The sequence below is a fragment of the Panthera onca genome, chromosome A2 (genome assembly GCF_046562875.1).
Source record: "Panthera onca isolate mPanOnc1 chromosome A2, mPanOnc1 haplotype 2, whole genome shotgun sequence".
In the NCBI taxonomy this organism is placed as follows: domain Eukaryota; kingdom Metazoa; phylum Chordata; class Mammalia; order Carnivora; family Felidae; genus Panthera; species Panthera onca.
The window spans coordinates 30,798,951-30,817,270 of NC_138340.1; the positions used below are offsets into that span (position 1 = coordinate 30,798,951).

The 18,320-nt window shown below is 38.6% G+C and overlaps 1 long non-coding RNA gene across 1 annotated transcript in view; it reads right to left on the reverse strand.

Annotated features, from left to right (window-relative positions):
- Positions 1-13,443: 13,443 nt before the first annotated feature.
- Positions 13,444-18,320, reverse strand: part of LOC132678723 (uncharacterized) — an 81,953-nt gene continuing 77,076 nt past the window's right edge. The window contains exon 4 of the long non-coding RNA XR_009609752.3: positions 13,444-16,593. This is a non-coding gene — a long non-coding RNA (uncharacterized LOC132678723). The remainder of the gene's footprint in view (positions 16,594-18,320) is intronic.

Here is an 18,320-nt window from a genome sequence, read left to right on the forward strand (position 1 = left end):
TGGTTTCTCAGACCTATCTGCTAGATTAACTTATTTCAATAAAGATTATTTATTTATTTATTTATTTATTTATTTATTTATTTAGCAGTAAAAAACAAATAAACATACCACATATCATTACTTGCAAGATGACATGCAAGCCAACAACAATGCATCTCTCTGTGCCTTTCTTCTGTAGTCAGTCCCTCCCCTGATTGTCTTTTGCCTCCTTATTCTTATAAAGACTTCCATGATTACATAGGCCTATCTAAATGATCCAGGATAATCTATTTTAAATTTATCTGAGTAACATACTTTATTCTCTCTGCGATGTTAATTCTTCTTTGCCATATACTCTGACGTTTTCACAGGTTATGGGAATTAGGGCACTAATATCTTTGAGGAGAGGGCTGCATGACTATGACTTCCATGTGGATGTTGGCACAAGCTAACAGGAGATCAATCCAGAAAGTCTACTTTTAGGAAATATCCAAGAAATTAATAAGACAATAAGTATATATGCACTGTAATTTGTTGTGTAGATATTTAGAATAGCAAAAATTGAGAAGGAAAATCAAGGTCTATGAAAAGGCTGGTGCTGAAACAAATCATAGCTCATCCATCTGATGCAAAACTCTGCAGCCATACCTATTTTCTGATATGAATGGTATCAACAGTATATCCAGTGACAAAAGCAGATTGTAGGATACTTATATGATATTATCCCAACAATACAAAATATATGTGCAAACATAATGCATGCATATACATACACTGAACTATTAACGGTAATTATTTCTGGAGATGTAGATTTGGAACATAAGAATTTTTCATTAGATATTGGCACTTTTTAGAGTAATTAGATATTATCAGAGTAAAATTAAGCTATGTCCTTTAGGAAGAACAACTTCAGTGTTGTAAACCATTTTACCATATCTGTATTATTCACCAATAGGTACTTCTACTGAGGACATCCTTCTTTTCCACTTGGGATTTGAATAATAGAGTCTAAAAGAAAAACAAGGTGCACTACTATGAGGCATTGTGTGTGTGTGTGTGTGTGTGTGTGTGTGTGTGTGTCTGTTTGCATTCAAAAATCACATACAAATCATGATTTTGCCACTTTAATTATCTCACTCTTTTAATTTTTTTTTATAATCATCTGCATGCTGTTCCCATTTGCCATCCTAATATTTCAGAGCTCATTCCACCCAGAACCTCGGAGTTCATTTGGTCATTTCTCACCTATGAGGTAGATTGTTTAACATTGAATTCCAAGTGTCTACAGACAGATGCACTGTCAACTACCAAAACTTCATAAGAGCCTACAATGTGCCAGTTGTGGTTTATAGCAGGCAGGTGCTGTCTTTGGGGGCGAGTTGTTGAAAGAGATGTGATCTGAACAAGTTGGTGAATTTCAAGCAGGCACATTAGAGATCATCATACACAGGAGAAAGTGACAGTCAGGTCTGCTGAAGCTTTGCTGTCGTGTGTGTACTTTATTCATTTGAGATGTTTCCTGTATTCATTCCTTAAAGAATATTCTTTCCTTTGTTGCATGATTTAGAGTGTATTTCCCTTTGTAACAGGATATGCCCTAATTAAGAGAGTCAGCATGTCCCAAATTGCATTTTTCAGTACTGGTACTCTCTGTGGGGTGTATAGTAAGTTATTTCTCTTTTTTAATTTTTTAAAATTTATTTTTTAAATAATTAATTTATTTATTTTTAGTAATTGAGACCCTGTTGTAGGGCTCAGACTCACAAAAGACGAGCTCATGACCAGAGCCAAAGTCGGATGCTTAACTGACTGTGCCACCCAGGGGCTCCAGAAAGTTCTTTTTTTTTTTTTTTTTAATATTTTTAATTTATTATTTTTAAAATTATTTATTTTCTAAATTTACATCCAAGTTAGTTAGTACATAGTGCAATAAAGATTTCAGGAATAGATTCCAGTGATTCAACCCCTATGTATAACACCCAGTGTTCACCCCAAAAAGTCTTCCTTAATGCCCCTCGCTCATTTGGCCCATCCCCCCACCCACAATCCCTTCAGCAACCCTCAGTTTGTTCTCTATATTTAAGAGTCTCTTATGTTTTGTCCCCCTCCCTATTTTTATATTAACTTCCTTTCCCTTATGTTCATCTGTTTGGTATCTTAAATTCCACATATGAATGAAGTCATGTGATATTTCTCCTTCTCTTTTATTTCACTTAGCATAATACACTCTAGTTCCATCCACATTGTTGCAAATGGCAAGATTTCGTTGTTTTTGATTGCTGAGTAATACTTAAGTGTGTGTGTGTGTGTGTGTGTGTGTGTGTGTGTGTGTGCGCATGCGTCCATGGACATTTGGGCTCTTCCCATGCTTTGGCTGTTGTCAATAGTGCTGCTATAAACATTGGGGTACATGTGCCCCTTCAAAACAGCACACCTGTGTCCTCTTAATAAATACCTAGAATTGCAATTGCTGGGTCATAGGGTAGTTCTATTTTTAATTTTTGAGGAACCTCCATACTGTTTTCCAGAGTGGCTGCACCAGTTTGCATTCCCACCAGCAGTGCAAAAGAGATCCTCTTTCTCCGCATCCTTGCCAACATCTGTCGTTGCCTGAGTTGTTAATGTTAGCCATTCTGACAGGTGTGAGGTGGTATCTCATTGTTGTTTTGATTTGTATTTCCCTGATGATGAGTGATGTTGAGCATCTTTTCATGTGTCAGTCGGCCATCTGGATGTCTTCTTTGGAGAAGTGTCTATTCATGTCTTTTGCCCATTTCTTCACTGGATTATTTGTTTTTTGGGTGTTGAGTTTGATAAGTTCTTTATAGAGTTTAGATACTAACCCTTTATCTGATATGTCATTTGCAAAAATCTTATCCCATTCCATTGGTTGTCTTTTAGTTTTGCTGATTGTTTCTTTTGCTGTGCAGAAGCTTTTTATTTTGATGAGGTCCCAATAGTTCATTTTTGCTTTTGTTTCCCTTGCCTCCAGAGACATGTCTAGCAAGAAGTTTCTGTGGCCAAGGTCAAAAAGGGTTTTGCCTGCTCTCTCCTCTAAGATGTTGATGGCTTCCTGTCTTATGTTCAGGTGTTTCATCCATTTTGAGTTTATTTTTGTGTATGGTATAACAAAGTGATCCAGGTTCAATCTTCTGCATGCTGCTGTCCATTTTTCCCAACACCATTTGCTGAACAGACTGTTTTTATTCTTTTGGATATTCTTTCCTGCTTTGTCAAAGATTAGTTGGCCATACATTTGTGGGTCTATTTCTGGGTTTTCTCTTCTGTTCCATTGATCTATGTGTATGTTTTTGTGCCAGTACCATATCGTCTTGATGATTACAGCTTTGTAATACATCTCGACGTCTGGAATTGTGATGTCTCCAGCTTTGGTTTTCTTTTTCAGGTTTGGCTACTCGGGTTTTTTTCTGGGTCCATATAAATTTTAGGATTGTATGTCTAGCTCTCTGAAGAATGCTGGTGTTATTTTGATAGGGATTGTATTGAATATGTAGATTGCTTTGGGGAGTATTGACATTTTAACAATATTTGTTCTTCCAATCCAGGAGCATGCAACATTTTTCCTTTTGTGTGTGTGTCTTCTTCAATTTCTTTCATAAGCTTTCTACAGTTTTCAGTGTATAGGTTTTTCATCTCTTTGTAGGTTTATTCCTAGGTATTTTATGGGTTTTTGTGCAATTGTAAATGGGATTTATCGCTTGATTTCTCTTTCTGCTGTTTCATTATTGGTGTATATAAATGCAACCAATTTCTGTGCATTGATTTTATGTACTGTGACTTTGCTGAATTCATGGATCAGTTCTAGCAGTTTTTTGGTGGAATCTTAGGGTTTTCCATAGGGAGTATCATGTCGTCTGTAAAGAGTTGAAGTTTGACTTCCTCCTTGCCAATTTGCATGCCTTTTATTTCTTTGTGTTTTCTGATCGCTGAGGCTAGGATTCCAATACTATGTTGCATAACAGTGGCGAAAGTGGACATCCCTGTCATGTTCCTGACCTTAGGGGAAGCTCCCAGGTTTTCCCCATTGATAACGATATTAGCAGTGGATCTTTCATATATGGCTTTTATGATAATGATGTAGGTCCTTTTATCTCTACTTTCTTGAGGGTTTTTATCAAGAAGCAATGATGTATTTTGTCAAATGCTTTCTCTGTATCTATTGAGAGGATCAATTTTATTTATGTATTGTATCACATTGATTGATTTGCAGAGATTGTACCAGCCCTGTGTCCCAGGTATAAATCCCACTTGATTGTGGTGAATAATTCTTTTAATGTATTGTTCGATCTTGTTGGCTAGTATCTTGTTGAGAATTTTTGTATCCGTGTTCATCAGGGAAATTGGTCTATAATTTTCTGTTTTAGTGGGGTCTTTGGTTTTGGAATCAAGGTAATGCTGGCTTCATACAATGAATTTGGAAGTTTTCCTTCCATTTCTATTTTTTGGAACAGCTTCAAAAGAATAGGTGTTAAATCTTCTTTAAATGTTTGGTAGAATCCCCCTGGAAAGACATCCGGCTCTGGACTCTTGTTTTTTTTGGGAGATTTTTGATTACTGATTCGATTTCTTTACTGGTTATGGGTCTGTTCAAATTTTCTATTTCTTTCTGTTTCAGTTTTAGTTTATATGTTTCTAGAAATTTGTCCATTTCTTCCAGATTGCCCAATTTATTGGCTTATAATTGCTCATAATATTCTCTTATTATTGTCTGTATTTCTGCAGTGTTGGTTGTGACCTCTCTTCTTTCATTGTTGATTTTATTTATTTGGGTCCTTTCCTTTTTCTTTTTGATATATCTGGCTAGCGTGTTATCAAATTTGTTAATTCTTTCAAAGAACAAGCTCCTGTTTCTATTTATCTGTTCTACTCTTCTTTTGATTTCAATAGCATTGATTTCTACTCTAATCTTTATTACTTCCCATCTTCTGCTGGTTTTTGGTTTGATTTGCTGTTCTTTTTCCAGCTCTTTAAGGTGTAAGGTTAGGTTGTGTATCTGAGATATTTCTTCCTTCTTTAGGAAGGCCCAGATTGCTATATACTCTCTTCTTACGATTGCCTTTGCTGCATCTCAGAAGTTTGGGCTGTAGTGTTGTCATTTCCATTGGCTTCCGTGTACTTTTAATTTCCTCTTTAACTTCTTGGTTAACCCATTCGTTCTTTAGTAGGATGTTCTTTAATCTCCAAATATTTGCTGTCTTTCCAGATTTTTCTTGTGGTTGATTTTGAGCTTCAAGTATTGTGGTCTGAAAATATGCATGGTATGATCTCCATCTTTTTGTACTTGTTGAGGGCTGATTGTGTCCCAGTATGTAATCTATCCTGGAGAATGTTCCGTGTTCACTCAAGAAGAATGTGTATTCTGCTGCTTTAGGATGAAATGTTCTGAATATATGTGTTAAGTCCATCTAGTCCAGTGTGTCATTCAAAGACATTGTTTCCTTGTTGATTTTCTGCTTAGAAGATCTGTCCATTGTTGTAAGTGGGGTGTTGAAGTTTCCTACTATTTTGGTATTATTATCAATGAGTTTATGATTAATTGATTTATGTATTTGGGTGCTCTCACATTGGGGGCATAAATGTTTGTAATTGTTAGATCTTCTTGGTGTATAGACCCCTTAATGATATAATGCCCTTCATCTCTTATTACAGTCTTTATTTTAAAATCTAAATGGTCTCAAACAAGTATGACTACTCCAGATTTCTTTTGGTGACCATTAGCATAATAGATGGTTCTCCAACCCCTCACTCTCAATCAGAAGGTATCTTTAGGTCTAAAATGGGTCTCTTGTAAACAGCATATAGATGGATCTTGTTTTCTTTCCATTCTGTTACCCTATGTCTTTTGATTGGAGAGTTTAATCCACTGACATTTAGAGTGAGTACTGAAAGATATTAATTTATTGCCATCGTGTTGCCTGTAGAGTTGGAGTTTCTGGTGGTGTTCTCTGGTCCTTTCTAGTCTTTGCTGCTTTTGGTCTTTTTTGTTTTATTTCATCTTTTCTTCCTTCAGCATGTCCCCCTTAAAATTTCTTACAGGGTTGGTTTAGTGGTCATGAACTCCTTTAGTTTTTGTGTGTCTGGGAAACTCTTTATCTTTCTTTCTGTTTTGAATGAAAGCCCTCCTGGATAAATAATTCTTGGCTGCATATTTTTCTGATTCAGCACATTGAATATATCCTGCTACTCCTTTCTGGCCTGCCAAGTTTCTGTGGATAGGTCTGCTGTGAACCTGATCTGTCTTTCCTTATAAGTTAAGGACTTTTCCCCCCTTGCTGCTTTCATAATTCTTTCCTTGTCTGTGTATTCTGTGAATTTGACTATGATATGCCTTATGGATGGCTAGTTTTTGTTTAATGTAATGGCAGTTCTCTGTGCTTCCTAGATTTTGATGTCTGTGTCTTTCCCCAGGTTAGGAAAGTTTTCCACTATGATTTGCTCACATAAACTTTCTACCTCTTTTTCTCTCTTTTCATCTTCTGGGACCCCTATGATTCAGATGTTATTCCTTTTTAATGAGTCACTGATTCTTAAATCGTGCACTTTTGCCTTACTTTCCCTCTTTTATTTTCTGCTTCATTATTCTCCATAATTTTTTCTTCTATATCACTGATTTGCTGCTCTGCTTCATCCACCCTTGCTGCTGTGGCATCTATTCGAGATTGCATCTCATCTCAGTTACAGCATCTTTAATACCATCCTGACTAGATTTTACTTCTATCTCCACAGAAGGAAATTCTATGCGTTTTTCAACCTCAGGTAGTATCCTTATTATCATTATTCTAAATTCTCCCTCAGACATCTTGCTTATATTAGTGTTGATTAAGTCCCTGACTGTCATTTCTTCCTGTTCTTTCTTTTGGGATGAATTCCTTTGTTTTGTCATTTTGGAGGAAGAAAAAGAATTAATAAAATTAAAATTAAAATTAAAAAATTAAAAACACAAAAAATGAAATAAAGAAAATTAGATCCTAGGTGTGCTTTGGTTTGGTTGTTGAAAGAAGCTTGATAGAAAAGAGAAACAAGGGAAAGAAAAGAAAAATAAGTAAGAAAACTTTTAACAATTTTAAAAATGTATACAATAAAATAGAATAAACTGAAATGAATAAAGTAAAATAGAATTTAAAAAATTACAAAAAAATGAAAAATATAGTAAATTTTTAAAAATATTTTTATAAAAATGGAACATAAAAATAAATTATTTCTCTTTCTGTATCCATGAATAAGAAAAGAAAAAGAAAAAAAATGAATAGATGGCCAATGAACGAATGAAATCTGAAGCACTTTACAGTCCGCAAACTAAGCAGGTGTAGAGACTTGTGGTGGTCCTCTGGGGCTTGATTGGCACAGTTGGATGGGGCTTGGTGTAACAGCTCCATTTTCCACTAGGTGGCACTTCTTAGCTTACTGGGGTGGACCGGTGTGACATGGGTGTAGGTGTGTATGTACTTGCACAACAGGGATGAAAATGGCATCACCCAGCTTCCCAGTCTCTTGCACCAGAACTCTGAGCTCTCACCAACCAGCAGTCAAGCACCTCTCCTTTGTCTCCCACTCCTGTCCACACCCCACTTATACACTGTCTGTGTCCAAGCCATCAGCCTGCCAGGCAGCACCTCTCTCCCAAATTTTATCTCAGACGGGACTGTGTATCCAAACCCCTCCCTTTTTTTAAAATTTTAATGTCTATTTATTTGTGAGAGAGAGTGTGTGAGCAGGGGAGGGGCAGAGAGAGAGGAGACACATAATCTGAAGCAGGTTCCAGGCTCTGAGCTGTCAGCACAGAGCCCAATGTGGGGCTTGAACTCATGACCTGCAAGATCATGACCTGAGTCAAAGTTGGATGCTTAACTGACTGAGCCAGCCAGGCACCCCTCAAACCCCTCACTTCTGAGGGCTCTGTGGCTTGGACCCGCTCTGACCCTCTAGGGGTGGGTCTTGCCGAGGAATGGCTGGGTGCTTGCTTGCCTCCGGGGAATGTGAATGCAATCACACTGCTGCAGAGGCTCAGAGATTGTGGCTGGATGTGGGCTCATCTGAGAAAAAGTTCATGCAATCTCATAAAGCAGCAGTTGAGGGGTTATGGTAAATCATAATACACAAGCAGCACCAGGTTTCACTGCACCTTAGCATCTTTGTTCCAATACGAGCAAACGTGGCTGTTCTCTGGGGTCTGCTGGGACCTTTGCCTGTGGGGAGGCCGTACAGCCTGTACCAAATGCACTCCTAGCAGGCAACTGCTTCTCCCTGTGTGGCCAGTGGACCCTTTGGACCTCACTGTCTGCTCCTAGGGATTTGCCCTTCCTACCACATCCCTGCTAGGTATTGAGCTGCAGAATTTCCCAGTCTGGTATCTCCTGTTTGTAGAGTCCTAATGATACTGAAACCCTCTCCTTTCTCATTTCTCCCTTTCTTTTCAGTCACTTGTTCAGTCACTCTTTCACAACAGCTGCTTTTGGGGGGAATACTTTCCCTGTACTCTCCCCCTTGTCTCTGTCCTCTCTCTACGAAAACAGCTCTCTGCCCTCTCTAACTTCTCTCTCCCCCAATTCATCTCTCTGTACCACATACCTGCTGAGTTCTGTGGCTCAAGTTATTCAGATTGTTGTGTTAATCCTCAAATCAATTTTCTAGGTGTCAAAAATAGTTTGGTTCTGATCTAGCTGGATTTCAGGGATGAGAGAAACAGAGAACTTCCATGCTGCTCCGCCATCCTGTACCACCCCCCCCCCCAAATTATTTCTATAGAAAGATAGCATCATTGATTTCTTTCCTCCAAAGTTTCTTTAATATGTGTAAGTGTATGTGTGCATGTATGTATTATGTATGTCATAATAAACATAGAAAAGTGACTTGGGAAATAATATGCCATTCCCAGGAACAAAAAAGAACTTGAGAGGCTCCAACCAATTCATGAGTGCATGATAATAATCTGTAAAATGAAGCCTGAGACACATTTACCAGCTAACCCTGGAGCTGTAAACCATCCTGTTGATGATCATTGGTCTCTGTTATATATCTTAAGCCTTATCATGGTAACATATTTATGATATTATTTAATTTGCACATATATTAAAGAGAATAATAAAATGTTAACCATTTCTTGCCACAATTACTTCATCTACAAGTACATTTTACTTTAATCTTATTATTAATTTTAATTCTTAGAACTTTATATGCTCCATCAATCTACTATAAATTTAAAAGCAGTATGATCAAACAATTCTTGAATTGTTGGCTATAAATAAGAAGTGCAAAGTTTAAGAAGGGTGGTGATACATAGGGCTGGGCAAGTCATAAAAACTTTCTCATAATACCAGACTGCAGCGGTACCCAAGCCTGAACATGGATGCCTCACGTGGGCAGCCTAGACACATACAGCTTGTCAGACTCTAGATCAAATCTAATAAATATGAGTCTCCTGTGGATGGAATCCAGGAACCCCCAATGTTCAAAATCTCTCTTGATGATTTTCCTGCAGTATGTCCAAAGACTCAGTTTATAATTTATGAGTATATTCTATTTTGTTATGATTATAAAGGAAATTACTCAAGATGAAAATAAATAAAGGCTTTGCTAATTTGAAGGGTACCGTGAAGTAAGCAAGTTTTGCAAGTGAACAAATAAAATGCAGCTCTCCTTGGAATGTACAATAAATATTTATTAGTATTACAACATGTTTAATACTTGTTATTGAATGGTACAGCCTACAACACAGGCCTTAATCGAATTCTGTTTAAATTATGCCAGGCAATTAAAATGCACCCATATCAGCAACAAAGGAAGCATTAATTATAGAACATCATTTTGATTGGCTTCCTAAATCAGTACAGCACCTTTGGAAAGTGGTTTGGTCATATATACCAAGAGTCTTAAAAATGTTTACTATCTTTGCACCAATAATTTTCACTGCTAAGAAAGTCCTCTAAGGAAATAATCTGAGAAGTGGACAAATATTTGTATTTAAAATAGGTGATGGCATTTATGCTATCACAAAGTGGGAAATAACCAAAATGCATAACTATAGGAAACTGTATCAATAAATGATCATGTATTCACATGACAACACATTATGGAGCCATTATAATTACATTTGTAACATACTTAGTGGCAAGTGAGAAAATGTTGTACCATCTAATGCTGACACAAAAGCTTTCACACCCAAGGGATGCCTAAAGCTACCAAATTTGCTAGACATAGTAAAAGACATCTAAAAAGGAAGCTGGGTTTTGTTTACTTAATAGGAGGAGTGAGGCATGAACTGGAGAGAAAGTGCAAAACGGTTAAAGGAAACACAGCGGGAAGTGAGGAAAGAAAAGCATTAGGTACTAGATTGAACACTCAGAAACCACCCTCTACCCCTATCCTAGCACACACACACTCATCTAAAGGTCTAGACTAGTGTTTTTCCACCTTGGCTTCACATCATAGTCATCTTAAAAATCCTGATGCTCAGGTTCTGTATCAAGCCCATAGAGTCAGAATCTCCAGTAGTTAGGACCCAGGCATGTGTGTGTGTGTGTGTGTGTGTGTGTGTGTGTGTGTGTGTGTGTGTGTTTTAGCTTCTTAGGTGATGCTATGTGCGGCCAAATTAAAAATCTGATTAAAGACAGTTAACACTGGGAGCTTACCCCTTGTGCAGTACAAAAGAGAATGATTAAGTCATGGCATTTAATGTTTCTTTTCTCCCTCCACCCTTCTGTGCCCTCAGTAGAGCTTTGAAACTATTCCCTAAACCTATCAGTGAATAACTGCTTAAACTTGCATCAAACTTTGTTTCAGGAAAGACAGGAGTGGAGGTTCCTGTGGGCTCCCCTCTAGAAGCCCCTTGTCCCGACAGGGGCCTGGATGATGGCCCAGGAAGATCTTTTCTACAGTCTTCTCCCAAAGGCAGCTAAAGGCACACCGTGGTCAGTCAGCCCAAAGTTCCAGCTGCAGACTGCCATTGGGTTACAGAAGCACTGATCAGTAGTCAATATATTTCCTATTATGTTAGAAGATTTACAAGAATCAGTTTGTAGTCTTAAGGCTGGTTCCAAGTATATACACAAGCTTGGAATTCAACATTTAAAACTCCAGGAAAACATATCCACTTTGCCCTTTGCTTTAGTAGAAGATTTGGATATTGGTCAGAAGGAAAGATGGCCCTGGTATCATCACAAAGAGATCTGAAAGATGTCTCAGCTGCAAAATGCATGAATGAACCTAACAATTATTTTTTTTAAGTTTATTTGAGAAAGCATGAACCTGAGTGGGGGAGATGAAGCGAGAGGGGGAGAATCCGAAGTAGGCTCCATGCTATCAGCACAAGGAATCCCACGTGGGGCTTGATCTCATGAACTGTGAGATCATGACGTGAGCCAAAATCAAGAGTCAGACACTCAGCCGACTGAGCCACCCAAGCTCCCCTAAAAATAATTTTAAAATAAAGATTCACTGTTCCCCTAAACTGGGACTTGCAAACTGGCGTCCCTAGGCCACATCAAACCCAAAATTGTATGGTGTGAAGCACACACGTTTACAAAATATTTGAATGTGAATCCCTTTAAAGGGGGTGTGCAATTTCAGCTCATCCCACCACAATTCTCACTACTATGCCAAGGCCACTTGAACCATCTGTGTCACATGATTGATCTCTGCCATCATCCAGTGTTTGATTCATGACCATTTTATGAATGGCCATTTTAAAGATGGGAAAATTGAGTCCCAGAAGAGGAGGGACTTGCCCAAGGTTATAGAAACTTTGTGTTCATTTTATGTACACATAAAACTTTGTGTTTTATGGTATCTTAACTTTGAAACTTTGTGTTCTTTGGTATCTTAAATTCTACATTCTCCACAAAGATTAGCAGGTAACCCTAACCATGTTACAGAGGTTCCAGTCAAGAACCATCTTCTCTCTCCTCTCCATGAAGGATCTTGGACACAAACTTGGACCAACTTGTGACACACTGGTCAGGGCTGCTCTGAGAAACAGCTTTCGAGCTCTGCAGAAATGAACCCAAACAAATTACAGAATTCACCAGGGACAGGACCTGTAGCTCCATCTGACATCACTCTATCCGAGTACCAGCTGCCAAGTTCTGCTTCTGGCCACACAAAAGCTGGGTGGCAGATCATCAACAGCTACCCCACAGGGCTAAGATAGAGGGGAGCTAGCCAGGGTGCTGGCCCTGTGCAAGGAGGACCCATTATTTCCTGCATGAAACCTTTTCCTTTCGAAAAGAGGTCCACAGTGAAAAGTAATAAATCTCCCCCTTGTGTAAGTGACAGGAAAGTTTGTAACTGTTACTTTCACTTTGAAAAGCCCACAGAAAAGGAAATGTAAATCTTCACTGTCTTGGCGGCCCTTTGTTCAACAAATAGAATTCAGTAAAGACATGGTTTACAGAGACAACCTTGTCTCCCCACAGGCCCCAGAGCACTAATTGATACATTAAAGAATTCAACGAATATTAGCTGAATGAATGAATGGGAACTATATAGAACTTACCCTCAGTCTAGCCCTGTATACTCAAATCTCTATTCCTCAAGGAAATGCCCCATAGTTGCTGCAAATGAAATCTGCTGTGTGTTTGGAGGGGGATGTTTTCTTTTTATTAGAGGGCTTTGGGAAAGATTTTTAGAGGAAGTGGTATTTGAGCTGCACCTGGAAGGATAAGGAGAGTCGCAACAGAAGATGTGCAAATCAGCAGGACTAGAAAAGTGTAGAATATTTTGAGGTATGAGCAAGGACCAAAGGAAACTGCTATGTCAAAACAGGGAATCCACTTGTGGTGGGAACCAAAATTTCATATGTAATGCATGGAAATTTGATTGAAAATGTATTCCAAAAAGAAAATAAAAATTTTTAAAAATAAGGTTAACTTATAATGATATATTTATATATTAGGATGTGTCAATTATCATCACTGAATTTTAAACAATGGATCAAGGCTGGGGTGTATGTGTGTGTGTACTTTTGACCAAATTTTATGGTAACATGAGATGACCTCTTGCACCTTATATTTGGGTTTCACAGATTGGCCATGAAGAGGTCATACCTGCAAAAATATTTGAGAACTCAATTAATTTCTCCTGTATCATTTTTATGAACCTCATAAAATGTTTCATTTCTTGTCATGTTCATAGGTCCTTTGGCAATCAGTTCATGTTGTATTTACCTTGTACTGAAGGAAGTTGACAGTGTCTGATAATCAATGAGAAATCAAGGGCAGATAACTCAAAGGGCAGAGACGCTAGAGGAGGTCTTAACTTTATATATGTTTTTTTTTTCCTTGGTAAATATTTTTCCTATTCTTATAGCTTTGACTTTCTTTTGGAATATCATTACTATGGAGATTCTGACAAATACTCAGGTTATAAGGATCCCTGATAATTGACTTTGGCTAGAATGTAAGATCTACTTTTTTTTTTTTTTTAATGTTTATTTTTGAGAGAGAAAGACAGAGCCCGGGGCAGGGCAGAGAGACGGAGACACAGAATCTGAAGCAGGCTCTAGGCTCTGAGCTGTCAGCACAGTGCCTGACGCGGGGCTCAAACCCACGAGCCAGGAGATCATGACCTGAGCCAAAGTCGGACACTTAACCGACTGAGCCACCCAGGCACCCCTGTAAGATCTACTTTGAGAGGCTGTGGGTAATAAGGATGGCAAGGTTAATGAGGCCTTGAACACTGGTATGAAAAGGTGAGGGCTTTCTTTATTTTCTTAATGGACAATAGGGAGCCAGTGAAGGTGTTTGAGCACAGGAGTTAAGTAAACAAAACTATCCTTTAAGAAGATGTGTCCGCAGGGCTGGGGAGGATAGGCTGCAGTGAAGGCTACAGGTATGTGTAAAGTCAGGAGGCTGATGTAATCCATCAACACTCCTGTTTCCTCACAGAATGTTTGTCTATGGGGAAAGGCAAAGACGTCTCGTTTATCAGTGCTTTCTGTCCTCCTTTGACTTCTATTGCAATTGATGGTGATACACACCTTCATTTATCTTTGTAGGATGAGAGACATTTTTCAGAGCCATTTGCATGTTTTAAGCAGCCCACACAGAGACTAATGTGATTGGCAATTTGGAACATATTGTCTTTATTCAGCTCCAGAATCATGCCTGAGGGAAGAAGGGTTAAGGACGAAGGAAGACAGCCCCCCCTTGCCACCTCTATGAAAAGTTGAAATTAATTTTTCATCTTGTGATGTTTACTTTAGAAGGAAAATAAATGAAAAGGCTAGACTTTTTTTTTTTTTTTTTAAGGCTAAAGGCTTAGTGAAGTCCCTGAGATTAAGAAGGGTTGAGGTTATTTTTTAAGCCTTCTTTCTGAAGCAATTCATTTAATACAACTATATGCCATCCTTTTGGAGCCTCCAATGAAGTGACATTAAGTCCTGCACTTCTTCCAGAATGTTACATGAGAATACTTTTTAACTATGGTACTTAAATAAAAATCTGAATATATCCACACTTCCCTTCATTCTTCCTTTTCACAGCTCCCTAACCACCCCCATCACACACACATACTCACTAAACAAAGGATGTGTTCTAGTAGGAGGAGGATAAATGAAGGTTCAGTGGAAGAAAATTAATGCATCCAAAGAAGAATTTTGGAAGTTAGGCTTTCATTTTCTCAGTTGAAGGCTCTGAAAGTCTGTATTTAGCCACCATAAACCAGTAATAGGTCTATTTCCAGAACAAATGGTAACAATGACAAAAAAAATGGGGTGAGGGGAGAACAGGGCAAGTGCCCCCCTTGAAATAACAAATGTTTGGAATGTTTCAAAGGGTGTTGCTAGCAGGTAGAAGGGCCTCAAGACTGTTGGTCCATCTCTCATTTTCTAAAGCTTCTGGGGCTAAGATTTTGCAATGATTTTTGTAACTCTTCACTGGCTTCTATCCAGAGCCTTCTGCAATTTCTCAATCCTGAATCCTATGAAAACCAGAAAAATCCTAAATTGAACATAACGATGAGTTCTTTACTTTTAACCAAGTACTTTACCTGAAACGCTCAGCAACTAGTTCTTGGCAAGATAATGAAGGCAGCAAACACACTTCCCACCCCTTTCAGGCAGGCAACACATATATAAAGCTCCGACTTCACGCTGGCAGTGTTCTAGCAGTGACTAAGGCAGAGAGGTTCCTGCCCTCACAAAATCGAGGGAGGAGCAGAACAGAAACAAACGACTGCAATAAATTCCATTACTGCTTAGTGCGATGAAAAGATGGGAGCAGAAATAGGGGTTGGGAGTAGGGGGGGCTGCTTCACCCAGGCTTATCAGGGAAGACCTTGCGGAGGAGGTAACAGGTGAGTAGGACTTATTTGACAGGGAAACCTAGGATAAACTAGGCAGAGAGGGAAAGGTTAGGACCTGAGGTCCCTGGGTGGGGGAAACACACATTTTAAAACAATGCTGGGAAAGTCTGACCTTGAGCAAATTCCCTCAGGCGTAAAGTTTCTCTTAAGAATGTAACAAACACCACCTACACCCCCTCAGGTTTCCCTCAGGAATGTGACAAAGGACCCAAATAAAAATAAGTACTGAACCATAAAATGTATGACCTATGAGGAATGGTATGGCTACTGACCACCTCTCATACAATGGAAGCGAGCCAATCAAAAAGGAGTGAGTAGGCATTTAGAGTTACCTAGCCAATAAGGGTAAAACCGGAGAAGGAACAAGGGGGAAGTTAAGGGGCCGACCCAAATCCTATAAAACAGAGTCCCTTGCCTACACTCCAGGGGCATTCACTTTCGAATGCTCCCTCTCTGTAAAGAGAGCTTTCCTACTATTCCTACCTCTGATCTTATGTTCTAACAAAGTTTTGCCGGCTGCTCATTTATTTTGTATCCACATCTTCATTCTTTGAAGTGGAGAGACAATGAATCCGGGGTAATGAGGTAAAAAAAAAAAAAAAAATCCTGCAACACTTACACATATTTGGCCTCGAATTCTTATTTAACAAAGTCAGGATGAGCACACTGATCTAATTTGAGTCTTCCCAAAACAAAATCTGCATTTCAAAACCTGGTATTTTATCTTCCACAGCCTCACAAAGGTGCTTTCTTTCCACAAGCAAGAAATGGAGCCACTTTGTGGAGTAGGACACTCTCTAACGAGTTTTATAGGAAAGGTTAAATAAATGAACAATTGTATGGGGTTTTGGGGTTTACTATCCCCATATGACGGATGAGGAAATGGAAGTCAGAAAGGTTAAGTGAGTTCATCGGCAAAGCTCACACGTGCAAAAGATAGAGGAAACTTGGTGTCTTAGTACCGTGTTTCAGTTGCAAAATAGTTCTTCCATTTTGATGATGTATTCGTTCTCCTTTGCTACGTGACAAATTATCCCCAAATTTAGCAGCTTTTGACAACAAACATTACCTCAGTTTCTGTGAGGCACAGCCTCTGACTCAGTGTCTCACAAGATTGTCATCACAGCATCAGCAGGGCTGTTGGCACCTCAAGGCTTGACTGGAGAAGGATCTACTTCCACCATCACTCTCTTGGCAGTTGGCAGCTCTCAGGCCCTCATGGGCTGTGGCCAGAGGTCTCAGTTCCTGCCACATAAGTCTCTCCATAGGGCTGTTCACAATATGGTGGTTCAATTCCTTCAGAGCAAGGATATGAGAGAAAGAGAGAAAGCGAGAAAGAGAGAGAGGGAGAGAGAAAAGAGAGAGGGAGAGAGAAAAAAGAGAGAAAAGAGAGAAAAGAGAGAGAGAGAGAGGGACAGAAGGAGCATAAGAGAAAGCAAACAAGATGGAAACCAGAGTTTTCGGTAACCTAATCATGTTAGTGATATCCCATCACTTTTACCACAATCTATTTATTAGATCTGAGTCACTGAGTCCAACCCACACCCAAAGGGAAAAAAAATACAAAAGGCATGGGTACAAGGAGGATAATTGGGAACTATTTTGAAGCTGCCTACAAAAAAGGTTATTTTCAAAGAAGTCTATAAGTCAAAATAAATTTTTCATTAGACAGCTATTTAAAAATTCAATATTATATTTTGGTGTACATGATTAAATTGAATACCTCATCAAACCAATGATTAGAGATTAAAAATAACTTCATTGTTAAAATGGAAAAAAAAAACAACAAAACAGCATTGATAATAATGCTAGCCTGAAATCGAAAGATTCAGACTGACAAGTGAAACTTAAAACATGTAAACATCTTTTCATTTTATTATATTCAACATCATGAATTTAATTCCAGGAAAACAAAATCATTCATCAATTAATGTCAATTTGGATTTTATAGACCGACTGTTTTGGCTGCCTTTATTTGTAAACCTCACAGAACAGGTGCTACAATTGGCCTCATTCTACAACTAGGGGAAAGCACAGTAAGGCAACTTGACCAAGGTCAACTGCGAGCAGTAATTACAATTTCACATAAAAAAAATCTGACTCCAGAGCCCACACTCTTAATTTTGGTGAGATCCTGAATCATAAGGAAAATAAACAATTTAACATAGGTTGCCAGCTCACCTGTGAAGGGATTGGCCCACATCTATTTGTTGTGGTACACTGGTTGGGAACCAGATGAACTCATTTCTACCTCCATTTCCTTTCAATCTAGTGACTTCCACTTTGCACTAGCAAATAAGTAAGCTAAGGGAACATGACTCTCCTGATTTGTCACACATCCAACTATCCAACTGGCCAACCATCCATCCCTGAACTCACACATCCATCCAACACTCCTGACTCAACTACACATCCATCCATCCATTTTTCTAATCTTCCTGGTTCACCTGCCCTCAATTCCTGTTTCTCAAACACCAGGCGTTAACACTCTGGCCTCAGTATCTATAGTCATATCTATATACTACTTATTCAATTATGATTTATTTAAAGATTTTAAGTGATCTCTACATACAATGTGGGGCTCAAACTCACAACTCTGAGATCAAGAGCCACACATTCTACCTATTGAGCCAGCTAGGTACCCCTCTATTATAATTTTTTAAAATATCTACTTTACTTTAAAAAATATAGGAGTGCCTAGGTGGCTCAGTCAGTTAAGCATCTGACTCCTCACTTCAGCTGGGGCCATATCTCATGGTTCCTGAGATCAAGCCCCGCATTGGGCTCTGTGTAGACAGCAGTACGAAGCCTGCTTGGGATTCTGTCTCCCTCTTGCTCTGCCCCTCCCTGCTTGCTCTCTATCTCTCTCTCTAAATAAATTTTAAAAATAATAAACTTTAGAAAATATAAATGCCTCATTTGAGTTTACTCTAATATTTGTGAATTTGAGAGCTTTATATAGAAGTTTATTTTTCTCCAAATATATTTGGAAATAAATTCATGAGTTGATTTTTTTAAAGTAT